General features: G+C 50.5%; 2 long non-coding RNA genes across 2 annotated transcripts in view; both read right to left on the bottom strand.

The window, feature by feature from the left end:
• Window positions 1-259: 259 nt before the first annotated feature.
• On the bottom strand, window positions 260-4,578 carry LOC135245927 (uncharacterized). Its single transcript, XR_010327447.1, has 3 exons — window positions 1,935-4,578; window positions 1,095-1,260; window positions 260-789 (listed from the first exon to the last, which is right to left on the bottom strand). It is a non-coding gene; the product is annotated as an uncharacterized LOC135245927 (long non-coding RNA).
• A 14,148-nt stretch (window positions 4,579-18,726) lies between these two features.
• LOC135245600 (uncharacterized) overlaps window positions 18,727-19,586 on the bottom strand; it is a 157,637-nt gene continuing 156,777 nt past the window's right edge. The window contains exon 4 of the long non-coding RNA XR_010327309.1: window positions 18,727-19,205. This is a non-coding gene — a long non-coding RNA (uncharacterized LOC135245600). The remainder of the gene's footprint in view (window positions 19,206-19,586) is intronic.

Raw genomic sequence — 19,586 nt, 5'->3', positions numbered from 1 at the left:
ACCCTGAGCGGGGAACTCCCAATTTGTTATTAATTAGATGGCTAAGAGTGCACAGTAATTAAATATACCTGTTTTTTGTGGGTAATCAGAATGATTTCATCTGAATGCTCGTACGTTCGTGGTTGTGTGATAATATATGAAATTAATTCTGGCTAGACAGAATGTGTGCATCTTCTGCAAACAATGACAGCCCCAGGTTTCATTAAGAATGTTTTTTATTATTTACAATTCAATTCAAACAGTGAGTTCATTGGTCACAAATTTCTGAACAGTTTCAGAACACATTTTTTTTTAAATGTCAAAAATTATAAGGAAGAACATGGAAAGAACAAGTTGTGAAAAAACTAAACAACAATGAAATCCATTCTTTTAAATAATAAAAACACCACATACATATACATCAAACACAAAACCACAATGACAGTAGCAGTTTTAAAAAGGCAAAGCAGTACATGTGCTGGGGGTCTAAGTTTGACTGATGAAATGGGTGTTCTTCTCAGGGGGGTGGACTAAATGACCAGTTCTTCCCAATGGTCCACCCCCCAATTTCTGTCTCGCCAGGGCTTTCATTTTTTGAAAACGTTGTCCTGGCGGAGGTTCTAAATCCTCCTCTGGAGAGGGGTCAGGTCCGCTGATGTCTTTTGGGAGGTCTTCATGTTCCTCGCCTCCCACAGGAACTGCTCGATGGCGTTGACTATCCTCCTGTGACCCTGGAGCTTGATGGTTTTGCGGCCTTCTCCAGGACTGTAGAGGACCCTCTCTGCAGGCAGGGAGGACCGGAGCAGTAGCCTGTTAAGGGAGACGGAGGAGACAATGAGGCCCCAGACCCGTCTAGCCAAAGAGCACTCCCAGGGCAAATGATGGATATATACTCCTGAGACAGTGCATCCGTGAGGACAGTGTTTCAGTAAGAGCCAAGTGCCACCTGAACATGAAGACCTTGTGAAGTGGCTCTTCATAAAAAAAAAATCTTTTACCAAACAGTCACACTTACAAAGTGCTCATTGACATATTCATATGTGTATATATATAAAATACCATACAATCCAATTCATGATTGCGTCTCATTCACCCATCTGTGTTCTTTTCCTTACCTTCAGTAGGGGGGGAGGGGCAGCGAGAGGGCAGGGTGGTGGATGGGGGGGGGGGTTCCTTAAGTTCACAAGGACTTGAACTTGTGAGGGAAACAATCCCTTCACACCGCCGTCGTCTTCAGACTTGTGATGGTGTCGCAGCGGACAGATGATGAGCTCAGAGAAACTGTAAGAGAAACGAAAGCAAAGAACAGGAGTCTGAAACATTCAGGCTGCAATCCCACAGAGAAAAACCACACCATCTCACCACAGTGGCCTTTACACTGCGCAGGCTAATACGGTGGACCGAAGACGATGAGGTCGCAGGAGAAACAACAAAGCAACTGAAAGGTTCAAACCCTCAAATACAAAGGAGACGAAGGCAGTACCGCTGTGCCACGATTGCTGCGGTGTTGAACTTGCAACCTCTGGCCAGGGCATAGCGGACACTGTCATTAGCCCTACAGGACCTTCCCAGCTAACATGGAATGTTTGCACAATGTTACTGGAATGTGTTGTCAGTGTTGTAACATTGCCACAGCATGTTACATTGTGAGAATGTTTCGTTAGCCTGGTTAGTAGCAGCCTGTGCTCAGTCCCACCGCAGTACACTTGTACAGGAAAGGGCCCCTTTTTTGACACTAACACAACTGTATGATTCGGATTCAACAAACGCGGTATTTTTTATTAACACCCCCTTGCTAATCACATGAATTTGGGAGGAACCAATTCAAGAATTAAACCCTTAAAGTAGTTACACGCAAAGGTGAGGAACGCGCTGGTTCCTGCTTGGGGGAGTAAAAAGCAATTGCAGTCGCAGGAGAAGCCGTGGATGGAAATACTCCCAGGTAAACACGGTACCTTATTTGCCCCAGTGAGCAATCGTGTGACCCGCAGTGTCATGGCCGCCGGGCATCGGCATCGCGCTGGTTTCCCTGCAGAGCCCCCCCGACATGCTGAAGGGACTGATCCCAGGAAGCCTGCATCTGTTGATTCAGATAAACACGGCCACCCCGCCGTCCTTTCATCCTGACGAGGGGCCGCTCCGCTCCTGACAAACCAGCGGTACGGCGTGGCCCTTTCCACACACCCACAGCAGCGCGATATCAAAGGTGCGGACGCCACGGCAACAGCATTGCGCGCTATTACGCGGGAGAGGCGGGGCCTCCCTGGTGCTCTGGGGCCTGTGGGTGACCTGCCAGGTCAATCAGATCCCCTCCCTCGTACACACACGTGCAGTTGCTGGTACAAGCTGACATTTTCTTCTAGGCTACCATCTTCCGGTGTGCTCACTAATGTAGGGCCAGTGGTTAAGGCAGTTTACTGGACCTCTAGCTTAGCTCAGAGTTTAAATCTCTGGACCGCAGAACTGCATTTCGAACTGGAATGGCTCGTTTCCTTACTCCACAGCTTTGGACAGCCGCTCCAGTTGTTATGCAGTTCTGTGGTCCAGGGGAAACCAGCCAAGTATACTGCAATTGACCACTAAGGTTTTGAAAAACTCAGAAGAAATGTGACTCACATGACAGGAAGTGGGCATACGCTCAGTGTATGGCGCTGAGGACTGATTGCTGATGTTTACGCACTGCAACGTAATTACCTGATGCTGTGTTTGCAGATCGGATTTCCAAAACGTTGGCGCATTCGCCGGCTAGGGAAAGACATAAGTTTGTACACACACTTTCCATGCTAATTGAAGTAATTCCACAAATAGGTACAATACTGCTATATTATATCACTGCTTATCCCTTGGAATGGCTTCATTATTTTTTAAAAAGATTGCTAAGTTTGCCAGTTTTTGTAAACCCAGCTAGTCGCTTGAATCTTCAATGAATTCAAAGTCTAAAAATCTTTATTTAGCTTCTCTGTGACTTGAGGAGGAGCGGGTCAGAGCCCAGGTAAAAATATGTATATGAATATTTGACATATTACGTAACCAGGAGACAGAGGAATGAACCCCAGAGGGAAATTACCGAGTGGGAGGGCTGCTCTTCAGATAATGAAATTCTGGTCTCTTGCAAGGCGGATGCTTGTGCGCTGTTTGTATGGCAGGATATGAGTCCATGGCTAAGTTGCTTGGCGTTTTATTTTAACCCTGCGTCAACCAAGCGAAATGACCTCCGTTACCCTGCGTGTGCGGGTCTGTGTAAGCGTGTGCGGGTCTGTGTAAGCGTGTGCGGGTGTGGTTTGTGTGCGTGGTGTGTGCTTACGCATGTGTGAACGTGTGCGCTTGTGTGTGAGAGCACACGTGTGCGACTGAGTGCATTTGTGTGTGTGTGTTTGTGCACGTGCGTGTGTGTATGCATGTGTGCGTGCATGAGTGTGTGTGTGTTTGTGTGTGTGAATGTGCGTGTGTGTGTGTGTGTGCAGGTGTTAGAGCACGTGTGGGAAGATGACGTCATACTTGTGTCCTTTTACAGCAACCTTCCGGTGCGTTCTCGGCCTTCCGGAGGGATCTCCGATTTGGTTCCCGGCGCGGCAGACGTCCCCGCCGGCCCGGCGCGCTTCCTCTGCGCGCGGGACACCGCGGCAGTCGCCCCGGCGGGGGTTTCCCCCGCGCCTCTCTCCGAGTCCCGTTCTGCCACCGAGAGCAGCAGCACCGACCAGACAATTAGAGCGCTCCCGCCGAATTCCCCGGGCAGATCGGCGAAGGCGGCGCGTCTGAGATCCACCTCTCGAAGCGCCGCAGCGCTGCCAGGGGACGCGCGGGAACCGGGTTCTTTTCTTTTTTCGAGAAAGGAATCCTTACTTTTCAAAGAAAGTGTGTGTGTGGGGGGGGTGGGGGTGGGGGTGACGGCGGAAGTGAAGGATGCCACGGGGGGGTACACGATCGTCGCTGATTAAAGCTTCCCTTTCCGGGGCCGTTCTGCCCACGTTTACGGCGCAGTCCGCTCGTTCTGGAACAAAAAAAAACCGAAGGACAATCGGGCTTGTCCTCCGGAGAGGCATAACTCAGCGGCTCAGCGTTCGATTGGCCGGGGAGAGAGAGCGGGTACCCGGGGAGTTTGCGGTTAGGTCATGCAAACAGCCGCCCGGCCTCACTGCTGAGTAAGGCCGCGAGCCCGCCATCGACGTTGCGGTAAAAAAAGAGAGTACGCGCAATGAAGAAATCGATCCGGAGACCCACGGCAAACCGTGGTGGGGGTGGGGGGGCGGGGGACGGGCATCAATAAGGGCCAGCGCGACATCTTTAAAGGAAGAACGGCAAAGCAGACTCTTCTGTGGTGGAGACGCTCGCATCAAAGACTTCTGCTAATTAGCGGTCTTACTTGATACATGTTTTTTTTAAAAGCCTTATTGAGGTGGAACTGACAACATTATATCGGTAGGCATTTTGACAGTTTTTTTTTTTCTCTCCTCCTTTTATCATCTCAATCCTTCTCTTGTAGCCCTGCTGGGGACTTTGATCCGACCACTTCAGTAATTACTAAATTGACCCCGCTGCGAGGGAATAATCAGACATGGTAATTAAGGATTAGCGGGGTCAGAGTTGTGCGGCGGGAAAACGGAGAGGGGGGGGGAGGGGTGGGGGGGGGGTGAAGGTCACCCGTTTCCGCGACGCCTCGAGGGGGAGATCGCGCGATTTTTTTTTTTTAGCGACGCGGCTTCAATATCGTCGGCCTAATCCGGGCGTGACCGCGAACGCCGAGTCGCTCTCTCCGTCCCGAGCGCGGCGGGTCCCGGGCGACAGCGGACACGGGGAACTGAGGCCAGCGAAACTGCTCGCTCTGCCGCGCTTCTCGAAGAGCGCCGCGCGCCACCGCCGTGTTTTCCGAACCCCCCCGATGGGGACACTGCACCGTGCGCTGCTCCCGCAGAGCCGGATGAGCCCGCGACTGCCTCCGACGCCGCGACGCGCTAATTGGACCGATTGAGTGAGCAATCAGTTCAATTACCCGATTAGGCATTCGGGGAGCGGCGGTTGTGGAGCGCCTCTCTCCCCCCCCCCATCGCTCGCGAGTTACGGAAATGACGCTAACTGACAGAGGTCTTAGCTGCTGCAGAAAACAGACGTGTCTCCAGCGCGTTGGCTGTATCGCTTGTATCGCTACGGAGATATACCTAAACCAGGAGTGTCCGACCTTACCCAAAAAGGGCCTGTGTGGGTGCAGGTTTTTGCTTTAGCCCATTCTAAGGCACCTGATTCTGCTTATCAAGGTCATGATTGAACAACATGATTAGTTAAATAGTCAAATCAGGTGTCGTAGTGCAGGGCCAAAAGCAAACAAACAAATAGACCTAAACAAATGCACTTAAACGAACGCCCTCCCTCGCTTGAAATACGAAGACAACACATCAATATGCAAATCATCCACTGGGTGGAAAAAAAAAAGTTACATCTTACATAAAGCTGACGAGAAGGGATAAAAAAGAATGGCTTGGCATAAACACAGAGTGCTAAAGTGACACTAATACTCTGAATGGAAGGGGAAGGCAGACAGCAGGCATCTCTTTTTGTGACACTCAGTCCCTCCGGGAGACTAATCGCCGAGCCGCGCCGCGCTCACGGCGACAAACAGCGGGAACCGCGCCCGCCACGGGGGCCTCAGAACCCGCCAAACGGCCGACGCCACGGAACCTTCCGGAAAAACCGCCGGAAACCGCCGGCGGGGGTGTTTTTGGCGAAGGCGTGCCTGCGTCCCGGGGGGAGGGGGGGGGAGTGGGTACTGGGGTACGGGCGTCCCCGAGCGAGTCGCTTTGGCAACGCCTTTAACGTTCTCGCCTCGGTGTGCAGGGACGCCAGTCCATGCATGTCCACCGCAAAAAAAAGAAAGAAAAAAAAAACTCCCCTGCAACAATTAACAGGATCTGACAAGACAGGAGCACAGACTGTCAGAGTGCGCACAGGCTACTGTACATACTAATGACCAGTCAGCTCTTTCACTGTCTGGTCCTCGTGTTCAGGTGCAGTTTGCCTTTATTTCAATCTCTTCTGCACTCATTCTCTTACAGGAGACAATGCGAATAACTAGGGGCTATCAGACACAGAGGTACTCCTCCCCCAATCCCCCAACTGTTCACATGTAAGCTTAAACGCCTATTTTAACATGATTTTAAATATATATATACATATCAATATGTTTTAACCAGTTCATTTGTTATTCAGTGTGGGCTTGCATGTGCAGTGTGGGGTGTACGGAATGCTGGAGTACCTTGAGCAGACGGTTCAAAAGATAACGATCATGGAGCCCCACCATTCCATTACTCGCCTGTCTCCGGCGCTAGGACGTTTGAACGAAAATAACCGTCACAGCGCATTCCAGCGCTAAGGAGATGGCGACTGTTGAAGGCGACCTTTCTCCTTCCCTGGCAACTACGACACGGAAACTATTTTACACGGGCGCGTCCGACCCTGCGAGACGCCGGGGAAGAGAGACCAGCGGCTCCAACAGCACCGGAGACATAACGAGCGTGATGGATGTGTGATGTCACGCCCGTTATCACCGGGAACCTCCGAACGGTTTCCTGACCCGGCGCGGCGCGGCGACGCCCCGCGTTCCCCTTGTCCCCGGCTAACGAGCTAACGAGCTCGGGCGCTCGCTCCCCGTTTGTAATAATTAAAATTTGACGACCGGGATGCCATTTGGAGAGACAGCCGAGTCGCGGCCGGCCGGGGCTTCCCTCTCCGAGAGGGCGCGGGAGCTCGCTGTTCAATTAGCGCGCCGCTCGCGCCGCTCGAGCCGCTGGAGCCTACGCCAGGCTTCACAGGGCGGCTCGCTCCTGGCGCTGTGTGTCCGACGCGCGAAGACGTGAGAGCGCTTTTAATTTGTTCCGAATCTCTTTTTTTTCTCCCCCACCCTTCTTGTTTTACGGCGTGTGCGGAGCGCGGTGTGGGGTGACTCGTGTGGGGAAAGCAGGGTGATTCGTGGGAGCGTAGAGCGGAAGCGAAGCGTTTGGTGAAGCGGGCCCACGGAGCCTTGCAGAGAACGGCAGAAAGAGCGGAGTGCAATATGCTGGAGTGTGTGTGTGTGTGTGAGAGAGAGAGGGAGGGAGAGGGAGAGAGGGAGAGAGGGGGAGAGAGAAAGGAGGAGAGAGGGAGAGAGAGGGGGACAGAGGGAAGAGAGAGAGAGGAGGAAGGGGGAGTGGAAAAAGAGAGAGGGGAGGAGAGGGGGAGAGGGACAGAAAGAGAGGGAGAGAAAGAGGTGGAAAGGGAGAGAGAGAGATAGAGGGGGAGGGGGATTGAGAGAGGAGAGGAATGAGAGAGAGAGAGATGGGGAGAGGGTGGGATCGAGGGGAGAGAAGGAGAGAAGAGAGAGAGATGGGGGAGAGGGTGGGATTGAGGGGAGAGAGGGGGAGAATGAGAGAGAGAGAGCGGGGGAGAGGGTGGCATTGAGGGGAGAGAGGGGGAGAATGAGAGAGAGAGAGCGGGTAGTAGCCGAGCTGTTTGAAGGTGCGGGGGCCTCATTAATCAGACCCCCCATGGTAACATAATGTGGCGTCTCATCCGGAGAACGCAGGCCCTTTCCAGGGCTCCCGCCTCATTCTTGGAAGCCCTTTAAACAGGAGAGAAACATCTCCTTTGCCTCGCTTCCAGCTCTCGCCCGGCTGGCAATTACGAACAAGGACGCCGCGGCCCCCCCGCAGTGCCGCCACCAAACAGCCGCGTTTGTGCGGTCGGCTTCCCGGGAAACCGCTTAGCCCTGGCGCCGTCGGCTGGTCCGCGGGCGGCGCCGGGGTCAGCTCAAGGTCAATCCCTCCTTCAGCCAAGCGAACGGTTCCCACAAACTAAAAAAACAAACGATCCAAAGAGAAAACGGGGGGGGGGTCAGGCCTCAAGGTAAGGGACAAACAAAAACACACACACACACACACACACACACACACACACACGCACTCACACGGTGTTGCGGTTTGTGCGATATCGATCTTCGAGTCAAGCTCACTCAGGGCCCCTGCCACTTTCTCACGTCTAATCCTGACGCGATGTGTTCAGCTGGCATTAAGGAACTGGCCCCAAAAACGCTGTCGTTTTAATCTAGTGGAGCCGGGCCTGCGTTTTAGCGCAGTTTGGGTGTCAGGACCGGTAAAGACTACCCCTCCGTCTCGGGCCTCCACACCAAACTCAATTTCCCATAATCCCATTTGCTTCCAACGGCAGTTTTCCTTTTTTTGAATTGTTTCCCGGCGCTGCACCCCAGCGCTGCCTCCGAGATCTGAGGAGTGCGCCAAACTGACAAACCGTACAAATGCAATTACACCCGTGCGGTGGGCGCCGGCTCTTTCAAGTTCTCGCGGCCGTTATCTTTGGACCCTCCGCTGCCAGATCCTGGCTCCGCCCCAACAGGACCCCCGGCTGCGTTTCAAAAGAAAAAAAAAAGAAAAAAGAAAAAAAAAAGGAAGCGCCAACCCCAAACTTGGAACTGTGGACATTACGTCCTTCATCAAAGCGAAGACCCCGAGGATGTGCCCGTGTGATTCCGCGGATGGAAACCCTGTACGGCTTTAATGAGGGCAGCCTGTACCAGGGCCCTCAAATTACAGCTCCGAGACCCCCGCTGATAATCCATGTCATCAGCGCAACTCCACATTCTGTCGCTCGTGGTCATTTCGGCGCACTTAAAGGGTTTTACACTCCCTGCTTCCCCCAAGTTAGCCATTAATAATGCAGGTTAGGACTGAAGCCTAGCGCTGCCGTGTGGGATTCCACAGTGTTGATACAGCGGTCATCAGCCATGGCCATTACTTGCAGGGATCACAGGTTCTTCTTGCTGATAGCGTCTTGCTGACCGGTTGGTTTCTGGAAGGATTTCAGGGTCTCCAGGCGGCTTACGTTAGGCTCTGCGGCTCGGAAGTGTTCGCTGCGACGAACGGGATGATGTCAAAGGTGTGTGTGTGTGTGTTTGTGTGTGTGCGTGTGTATGTGTGCGTGTATGTGTGAGAGAGTGTGTCTGAGACATGTCCCCATGTGGAGAACTGTCCCTTCACCAACACTTTAGAGAAAAGCAATCATTTGCTCTCGCGTACAAACGGTCTTGTGCACACAGGGAAGTGCTGCTCTACAAGCTCCCCTGTTGTCCCCCTTCTCCGCATCGCGCTGCTGAAAGTCGGTGCGATTTGTTTATTGTGATTATCGCCATAATTAACGGAAGCTCTGGCTAACGCTGCTCGCATCACGACGTGTCACCGGTATTAGCCGCGCTGGAGTAACAAACCTGCAAAGTGCTCAAAAGAAAAAAACAAAAACATTTTTAATCGATTCTCGGCCGAGCCGATTCCAGGCTGATCAAGTATAACTAGGCTCCTTGCGGGGGGGGAGGTGCTGATCCCCAGTGCTGGAAGAATGCAGCAAGCATAAGCTGCTGTTTGGGCTGGGTGCTCAGCTAAAAAAAAGGCCTTTATTTAACCGACAGAGCTTTGCGGACAGGATCGCGGTTGGAATTACGTCCCCTGGGACCTGGAGGGGGGGGAAGGGGTTTGAGAAGACAAGCTCTGCGGCAACAGGCTTTCGGCTGTGGGTTCAACGGTGAAAAACGAGGAGACCAAAATGGAGAAATGGAACACCACTTGTGTGTCGTTGGCGTGGTCACACTTACCTGCCCAAATCAGAATTGCAATACTCCACCTTGACAGGAATGCTTGAGGCACCCAAAGATGACAATCAGCACAACATATTCTGCATCAGGTACACATTCTGTCTCAGGCACAAAAAAACCTGAACAGGGTAGATGGCTATAACAAAACATCCACCATGTGCTGGAAGGTAAATAAATGCTGTCGACTGCAATGCATACACCAAGAAAATACATTTTTTCAGCACGTGATTTAGCAGAAAGTATCTCTAAAATTAACACATATCAGACATATTAAGCCACCGCTTTGGTTGATTTGAAAGCATTTCAGATTTGGAATCATTCCGTGAACCAGCCAGCCCTAGATTTTTTTTTTTTTGTGTGTGTGGTTTTTTTTTTGGCGGGCATTTTATCTTAAGCTTCCTCCCCATGCAACCCATTCAAGCGGAGATTCCTATTCAGCCGAGACATCGCTGTTTGAGTCGCACATCCTCAATTATCTCCAGTGTGAGAGATCCTGTGCAGCTGTACCCTTCAAGCAAGCAAGCAAGCCTGGAAGTAATTGCAGCCATCTTGCAAGCCGACATGACCTAAATGGCTACGTGTGATTAAGCTCACATTCTAAAGTCACATTAATAATATATTTTTTTGGCTTGCAACTGCAGGCAAAGCTAACCGCAGATAAGTGTGGCTCTTGTTTGTTCTGAGATCTGTGTGCAACGTGAAAACACAGTTCCATTGATTGAGACAGGTAAATAGTGTGTTCCAATGTTCTGTGAATGGTATCCTCCAACTCTTGCTTTATTTCAGTGATGGTCGAATTTCACGCTATGGTAAAATCTGACCAATAAAGCAATAAATAAGTGCATACTGGGCTGCTCAATGACACAGTTCAGCTGGAGTGAAAACTGTCGGAGCCAATGGGAACGAGGGCAGCCATTCAGGAAGGCTTGTAATTGGCCCGTTTGTGGCCGGGGGGGAGGGTTGGGTCGGGTTGAGCTGGGGTGGAAGGTTTTTGGCCAAGAGGCCTGCCCCCGTGTCAGCTTCTCCCAGTCGTTCCGGTCGTTCCGTTCGTCTTACACGCTCCCAAACCGACAGAGGGGGAACAGGCCGACTCCCAGTTCTGGGAAAATAAGAAGAGAACAGCACACCAAAATTACATGGCCCCTGTACAGCGACTGTCAAACCCCGCCCTGTTTCACACAAAGAATACCTCAACCTGGAAACAATATCGGGTTCACTGATGAGATTTCGTAAGGCATTTTACACATCACCTCACCAACGCACTGCCGCATTGCTGTCTGTTCCAAAACAACACAGCCTTGCTGCTCCTTCTTGTCCTACTCAACGGCGAGATTAAGGACAATCTGTCCACAGTAAAAAAAAAAAAAGAACAGTGTTTATAACTGGGAGAGGGAAAATGGAGAAAAAGACACAGCACGCTGCACAGCTGAAGGATGGCGAACAGAAAAGACACGCTCCTTTAATGCACCTCAGCAGATATCTGACAGGGCCGCAGTAAAAAGCCCTTTTACAATTCGCTGCCGGTCTGTCCGTTAGAAGTACCTCATCGACGCGCTGAATTGACACGGTGATAACTTCAGGGCGGCGCTTTTGGCAAATGCGGCATTCCATTGGAAATCAATGCCATGTCCAGCCAGCCTTGCTTAAAAGGGCTGAGAACAGGGCTCGCTCAAAACATCTTTTTTTCATTTATTTTTTTATTAAAATAATCGATCGCCACGACATGCTTGTGTTACAGACCTGGATCCATCCACGCATGCAGCACGTCTTCATTTACGCTCCTGCGGTCTGTTTGGCTGGCCAAAAAAAAGAAAAAAAAAAACAAACAAAATAAATCTATTTTCTCATGAATCCATTCATATTGGCAAAGCGTGGCCGGGCTTGTACCATCAGCCAGGTCAATATTAATATTTGGATTGAATATTCCTCGCGGCAGAACACTTCTGAAAAGCTCTGGTCAATGCTGACGCTCGATGACCGGACAGGAGCGACTGCGTCTCTTCAGTGCCGTTTGCGCTCGACCCCCGAGGATGAGGACGCCGTGCTGCGACACGGAAACGCTGGAGGCTCCCGCCGAACGCGGAGATCACGCAAGGAGCCACGCTAAAAATCCAGACAAACCGTTTCCTTCTCTACCGGAATGAGGGAGGAGTACGGCTTCGCGCGGTGTGGCCTAACGGGGGGGGGGACCGGTTAGCGTTATTAGCCGCGTGGCGACGAACGCGCGGGATTATCTGATCGCATCGTAGCGCGGGAGTGAGCGTGATTATGACGGGGATGATTAAGCGTGCGGCGTGGAGCAATTAGACGCAGATAAGCGCTGTTTACCAGTGTTCTTATCTCCCCGATCTGGCTTCTTCTTCGCCGCCGCCGCGCCGTTTATTTATTTATTTATTTATTATTATTTATTATTATTATTTTAATCGTCCCCTCACGGCTCGGCGGTTGCTACCGTTTCGGCTGAGTGCGGAACCCATTTCCAACGCGTCGGTGCCGTCTGGGGGGGGGGTGGGGGGCATGGGGGGGGGCGGAGCGCGGGCAATTTGCGTTGCGGTACAAAAATGGGTGGAAAAACCCCACATCTCCAGAGTCACCGCCCTGCAGGATTTCTCCCTCCCTCTCTCTCTCTCTCTCTCTCTCTCTTTGAAAAGGCAAGACGTTGTCGCCTGCATTAATTTATCCTCCCAGCGTTAGCAATTAAGTGATCGAGGAGTTCGACGGGAACGGAAACCAGAGGCATCTTTTTAACCCTTTCTGCCGTTTTCTTTCTTTCTTTCATTTTTTTTTTGAGCACACGCTTACATTAGTGTACACACTGAAATTGTGATTAACTGTCTGATTAATAGATTTCGCTCCGAGTTCCTGCTATGTCGCCTGGCTATATTTGCTGCTATTGCACAGGGGAAATAATCGTTTACATCTTAACGAGGGGTTCCGCTTGATTATCAGTATGTTCTGCCGTTGTATGGTTTCGTTCTCCTGTTGTATTTTTTCGCATTTTTAGACAGTAGCAAATGGTAATAAATGGTTACTGTATAACGGAGATCAGGGCTGCATTACAGAAAACATTCCCAAGGGTAGAATATGCACTGCTGAGGTGAAGTATGTACTGTGCAGCTCCAGTACTTTTTGTGATCTTATCGTTTTCGGCCAACGTGATCTCCCACAATGCATTTAGTAAAATACAGCCTATTAACGTTGCACTGAGCGCAGATAGTGAATTATGGATGAAGTGTAATGCAGTTATCAATCCTTTATTAATCATTTATAACTGTAACATTTTCTAAAGACGAAATATGCTTATCCAAAAAGTCCATGCATAATGAATATCTTCTGCATCTTTAAATTGACAGGTACTCCATTCTCTGCAGTGAACGTAATGCAGTTTTCCACTTTTTCAGTGCTTACAAGGCTTCAGTTTGCAATAACCGTAAATTATAAATTATTATTATATGAGAAAAACCTTTAAATTAGTTTAAGGAGGAAGTACACTGCAGCCATGCAGGCTGAATAGAGGTTAGACGCATACATCAACACACTCAAACACACACATACGAACATGCATGCAGGAACACACACACGCACGCCCACACACACATACGAACATGCATGCAGGCACACACACACCCACACGTGAACGTGCATGCAGGAACACACACACACACACACACACCCACACGTGAACGTGCATGCAGGAACACACACACACACAAAGCAGAGCGCATGCAGCATTATCATCCGTGCGATAATCGGATCGGTTCTCAGACGCGGCCCTATTGAGTGAGTTACGAGGAGCCCGGGCCCCGGGGGAACTACTCCACATCCATCTGCCTTATGTGCATTGACTCATTAAATATGAATGAAAGTGGTGTGTGTCATAAATGATGAAGTGTGATTTAATCCCAGATGGACAGAACTGAGCCGTATATATCCCCCGTATACACCCCGCGTACGCCAATAAGATATATGTCACTTTAACAAGAAAGCAGTTTGTTAAAGTTTTATGACGACCTTGCAGACTAAGAGAGGGGAAGAAAAAGCACTTTTTTATATATGGTAATTTAGCTTTTCAGAACAGGGGTTGCGGTGCATTTAATTTTCTTAATACACTGGAAACCAAAGGGCTCTCTCTCTCTCTCTCTCTCTCTCTAAGTAAGTCTCCAACGAAGGAACCGTTTGGCGCAGAAGATAAATTTGCGGACAGCACTATCATCCCCCCCACGCAACCCTGCGCGTTTCCTGTTCTCTTACCACAGAACACCCCCCCCCCCGCAGCACCACCACAAATTAAACAATTACACTCAGGACGGCCGGCCACCGATTCTAATCAGCTTGATGAAGTCATTCGTTTTGGGGGGGGGGGGGGGGCGCTGTTTATGTTCATTAGCAGGATCGGTCCACGGCCAATCGATGGGTCCTCCTTCCCCGCTCGTTCGGAGTAGTCTCGGCCCGTCCCGCGTGCACCCCCCTCTTCCCTCCCTTTTACAGCCCCGAGGCTCATGATCCCAGACCCCCCCACCCCGAAAACAATGAGGGTGATTTAGATATGAAGGCCGGCGTGTATAAAATCGCCTGGCCGCCCGTGACTTTATCAAAGCCTCCAAACCGGACGGGATTAAGACAATTCTCCCTCTGTTTCTGTGGCCTAATAACCGTCAAACCGTCAGGCCTGCCCAATCGGACGTACGGGGCGGGGGGGGGGGGGATTTTTCAGGGCTGACACACTGTCTGCTAGCGCTCCTGAGCACTCTATCGGAGCCCGTTCTCAAACCGGTTGGGGGTGGGGGTGGGGTGGGGTGGGGGGTGCGGGGGGGATAAACGGCGTTTTAACGGGATGAATTTCCGCATCGATCCGCCGGCGTAACGGCCGACCTTTTAAAGAGGATCAGATACTCCGCCGCTGCCGGCGATGGCCGTCTCTCTCTCTCGCTCGCCGCTTGCTCTCGCCGCGGATAGATTTTTTACAAACGCGAAAACGTCGGGCCCGTAAATACGATCGGCTTCCGGACGCGGGACGGCGAGGCCGGAGGAGGCGCGGTCCGCCCTGCCGAGAACGGGGACGCCGAGCCGACTGTCAGGCCGGTAACCATGACGCCACAGCTGGCGCCGGGCATTTTCTGCCCCACAAAACTTCACAATCAGTCAGATCCTTCAATATGCAGTTATGCTCTCTCGTAGTGCGGTGCATTAGCAAGCCGTTAGCTCCTAGCTGTAGCCGTGAGAGCTCTGCGGCAGTAGAACAGGGGGTCTCAAACTCCAGTCCTGGAGGGCTGCAGTCGCCGCTGGTTTTTGTGGTTTCCTTCCAGTCGGCGGTCGGTTTAGGCCTTGGAAACAAGGTGCACAGACTCCTCAGCCCAGCGGTAACCAACTCTGATCCTGGGAGATCTACTGTCCTGTCGGTTTTCACTCCAGCCCTAGCAAAGCGCACCTCATTCAACACCTCAAGATCTTGTTCGGCTGCTAATTAATCAGGTCAGGTGTGCCAAATCGGGGTTGAAATGAAAACCTCCAGGACGGATTTCCAGGAACAGGGTTTGGCCACCACTGCCTTAGCCAATCAATAGCCTTCAATTAAGCAGACGCCGCAGCCCTCCGGGGTCTGGGGGAGTTTGAGATCTCTGCTTCAGACCAAACGACAGTTGGTGGATAAACTCAGAAAAGCGCGGTGTGGTGTGAAACCAACGCTCAGGGCTTTGTGTAACACACATCTCCAGGTTTTTCCATTAAAGACAAAGACACACACTGTGACTCAATGTGTCACTGTTTCTCCCCCTCATTTTATGCGCGACACAAAGTCACCACCGAATAAATGAATGCGCGTACTGAACCAGAGAAAAACTAGAACCACAAAACAAAAGCGAGACAAAATCTGAGGAGACAAAATCTATCACCGGCGGAGACAGCAAAGAGAATGTTCCGTGTATTATATGGTGCGCAAAAGTAGAGGGAACTTGTTAAGTAAATAAACATATAAATGACCTGACAAGATTGTTTAGGGAGTGGAGAAAAGTCGCTTTCTTTCATATCAAACCACGGATGAAGCATATTTCCTCCTGTCCAGTGTTTTAAATCAGCGGCATGACAGACTATTTATTTATTATGCGTCAGGCCGCGACGGCTCGCGAAGACAGGACAATTAGTGCAGATTTCTTCTGTTTTCTCATTCATTAGAGCCTGTTCTGTTTTTTATCGCTGTCTCGGGAAAGACGCGCAAAACAGATTTGCAATTTGACGATAACGCGAGGCTGACACTCTCATCAGGAATTCATAACCCGGTCGGATTATTGGAAAATATAAATAAACACCGCGTTCAAAAACGATTACTTTTACGGGCGGTCGAAGGTTAAAGGCGCTACATTCGCTTCGCGTTCCTTTGCCACGGAACTTGAACGGATGGAAACAAAGGCTTCTTAAAAAGGAACCTTTATATTCCTACTGTAGTACTGCTTGATTTTTCTACTTAAAAAGTAAGTAAGTTAAGTTAGGCCTGGGTAAGTTCCGTTCCCGGAGTCTGAGAACTTGTTAGCCCCCTCCTAGCGAAACCGCTGCCATACACGTGTCACCTTGACGGCAGACTGCATTTAAATTCTATGGTATCGCTCGCAAACAACGCCAAAGATAATCGCCGTTTGTTAAGATGAATTAAAGTATGAGCATTGTGAGCTTTGTTTCCCCCCTTAGTATTAACCGGATATTTTTTTCTTAGCTGCAGGAAGAAGAAGAAAAGAAGAAAACAAACATATAAATTGTTATCGGGGAGGCGCATTAGTTACGTGTATATATATATAACAACACAGACACGTTGTTCATTCATTGTAGGTGTTTTTTGGTGCCGTGGTGAGAAACGGCTTCTGACACAGCGGAATGCCTTATTGTGACGAATACGGGGAAGGCTCCGGAACGGAACGCAAACTTATTTTCCCGCCGAGTTAAATCCCCTCTCGAGACGGAGGCGCCTCTTCGCCGGATGGCGGTCTGCCCGGTGACTAAAAGGGAACGCCGCGGGAAGATGACAGTCTGCCGAGGTGCGCGATCTCATCGACCCCTCTAAATGGGGCTTGCCCTTTCAGCGGCGACGCGGCGGCCCCTAAGATTTCTGGCGGACGCATTAATCTCGCGCCGCGTTAAAAGGCTGCCGGGAGTCAAAATGGCGGGTTGAAGTGCGCCGTTACTTCCTGAGGGACTGCCACCGAGAGGCTGAGGCGCTAACGGCTAATCATACCGCCAACGAACGGAAATTATGGCCCTCTCCCCTCGGACGATATCGGATACGTGCGATTTACGGCCTATCTGGACGAAAATGAAATGCATTAAAGGAGCGCAAATGTTTTCTTGAGGTGGGGGGGGGAGAAAGAACACAACTGATTAATTTCTGATTAATTTTGTGCAGCTAATGCAGAAAAACAGGAGCCGGAGGAGAGGAGGACCGGCTCGGGTTCCCTGCTAAGAATAACCGTCTCCCTTGTTTGTTTGTTTAAATCCGAGGGAACAGCGCGAGTCAGCTGACCTAGATAACACCAGCGAGGCGAGTCGGGGGGAACGAAAACAGCCGAGGAACGAGATAAAAAAACTATTCTCTCGACAAAACATTTCGCTGCGAGCGAGAGGGAACACGCAGGGATGAATATTTAAAGCGGTAAAGGTTCCGGAAAAATCTCTGAAAAAAAAAGAAAAAAAAGAAAAAAAAAGATTGACTCGGAAACTGGGTTTGAGCAGAGGGGAGGGGGGATTCCGGAACTCTCTCTGACTAAAACATCACAGAAGCGTAACCTTATTAAACAGACTGAATTAAAAAGCTGATGTTTGGCAAAAAACAAATTTAAAAAAAGCATTAAAACATTACTTAGAGCATACCTGCCTGGTAACACTTTACATTAAGGTTCCATTAACTAGCACAAGTTAATGCATTAACTAATATGAACAAGGAATGAACTAATCCATTAACATTTATTCATGTTAACTGAGCCACATTAACAAAGGTGGAATAAGAGCTATTGAGGTTGAGCAAGAAGGTTTCTTATGTGTAAATTGTGTGATGCAAGTCATGCAAGTGTTACATCAATTTTTTATGTCAGGAAATATATTTTTTATTTGTATTTTTTGGTATATGGAACATTACATGTGATAACTGAAAGGGAAAAAATCATACTTCAATAACATTTAGCTAACAAGATGCACAAGTAAACGGTTTGTTCATGTTAAGAAATGCCCCGGATAACAAATTAGTTCATTCCTTGTTCCGGGTAGTTAATGCATTATAACTCGCTTTAGTTAATGGAACCTTCATGAAGAGCGCTACCACGTGCACTTATTATTAAAGTTTTGACTTTTAAAAAAGTCTTCTGAACACTTCTCCCGGGGCTGTCGGCGATTCGGAAATAAGGTCACACCTTCACCTGGCCAGCTGGTGCGCGTCAGCCGCTCATTTTTTAAAACCGACGCGGACGTTATCTCCGCCGTCGTTCGCCGCTTCCGTACCGCCAAATTCATCAACCCCCCCCGTTATTTATTTACACGTTTGTTTGTTTATCGAGGCGACGACAGGGCCCCCGGCTTCATTAGAGCTGTCAGCGCGGACCTGATCCGGGAAAGGCGCCTGCGTGCGCATCCCATAATAACACGCCGCATAGCGACCGTTTCCGAGGAGAGGGAGGGAGGGAGATAAGCTCGGCCCCACTTATAGATAAGAGTAAATGGATTAAACTGGAGGGCAGCGTGTCAGTTTTATAAAGAGGGATTGTCTAAGAGTGTCAGGGGCGTGCGGGATTAGGAAGGGCCTGGGCAAAGCATCGCACCGTGTGCGGATAAGACCTGCCAGCGTGGGGGGGAGGAGGAGCAACCACCCGGGGTCGCAGTGCCTCGACGCGTCCGGCCCAAATATTTATCGTGCATAACCCGCTCGTGATTTCTGGATATTAAAAACGCTGACCCTCCGGCGAGGCCTGTTCGCGGGAGATGGCGTGTTCGCGGGAGATGGCGGTCCTGAGTCTTCGCCCGTGCTCTTATTAAATTGGCTGGGCACGCTGCCAGAGGGGGCCCGACGAGGGGGGGGGGGGACGCGGAGCTCCGGTCCTCCGGCTGCGGACCCGGTGCATTGTGGGAAAGGCGCGGCTGACCTTCGTCGTGACCTTTACGCGCGTTCCAAAGCATTTTGGTCAAACCCTTTTCTTTTTTTTTTTTTCTCTTTTCTGGACCTCGCTCCTATTCCAGCGCGTATCCAGGTAACAGGCACACCTGTGAACAACAGATGAGTGGTGTAGTGGTGCTACCTCGCCCCAGAGTCAACTTCAGGAGGGGGTGGTGGTGGTGTTGATAAATGCAGGAGCGTGGGAGGCAGGGGTGCTGATGGCCTGGGTGAAATATGGCCCATGACAGGACGGGGGAGTCCCGTGGGGAGGGGGGCGGTGGGGGGGTGGGCGCTGGCTGCTTTCGTACAGGGCCTCCCAGGGAGGGGAGATTCACGGCCTCCTCCAGCGCCGAGCGGCTGCAGATCTGCTGGCTGCTGGCCGGGTGAGAAGCAGCTGTCAGCTGGGCTGTACATCGTGTGCTCGGGGAGTGATGGGACTGCTCCACAGTTACAGCAGGAGCGCGTTTCCATCTAGGGGAAATCAGAGAACACACACACACACACACACACACACACACACGCACATGCATGCACGCACACACATGCACAGACACATGCACACACACACATGCACACACGCACACACACACACACACATCCACATGCATGCACACACACACACACACACAGACAGACACATGCACACACGCACACACACATGCACAGATACACGCACACACACACAGGCTCTCAAACATATAAATTCCAGTAGCTGTCTGCACACATAACACACTGAATCACATTGCATGTAACATTTATTTACTGGGCTATTTCGTATTTTTGTATGTCACTATGAAACTGCTATTTTTTTTCCTAAAGTAAGTGCATCCATGTTGTATTGACTTACCATAT

Source organism: Anguilla rostrata, chromosome 19 (genome assembly GCF_018555375.3).
Source record: "Anguilla rostrata isolate EN2019 chromosome 19, ASM1855537v3, whole genome shotgun sequence".
NCBI classification, from domain to species: domain Eukaryota; kingdom Metazoa; phylum Chordata; class Actinopteri; order Anguilliformes; family Anguillidae; genus Anguilla; species Anguilla rostrata.
Note: the sequence above shows the minus strand (reverse complement) of the source record. Positions and strands in the feature narration are given on the sequence as shown.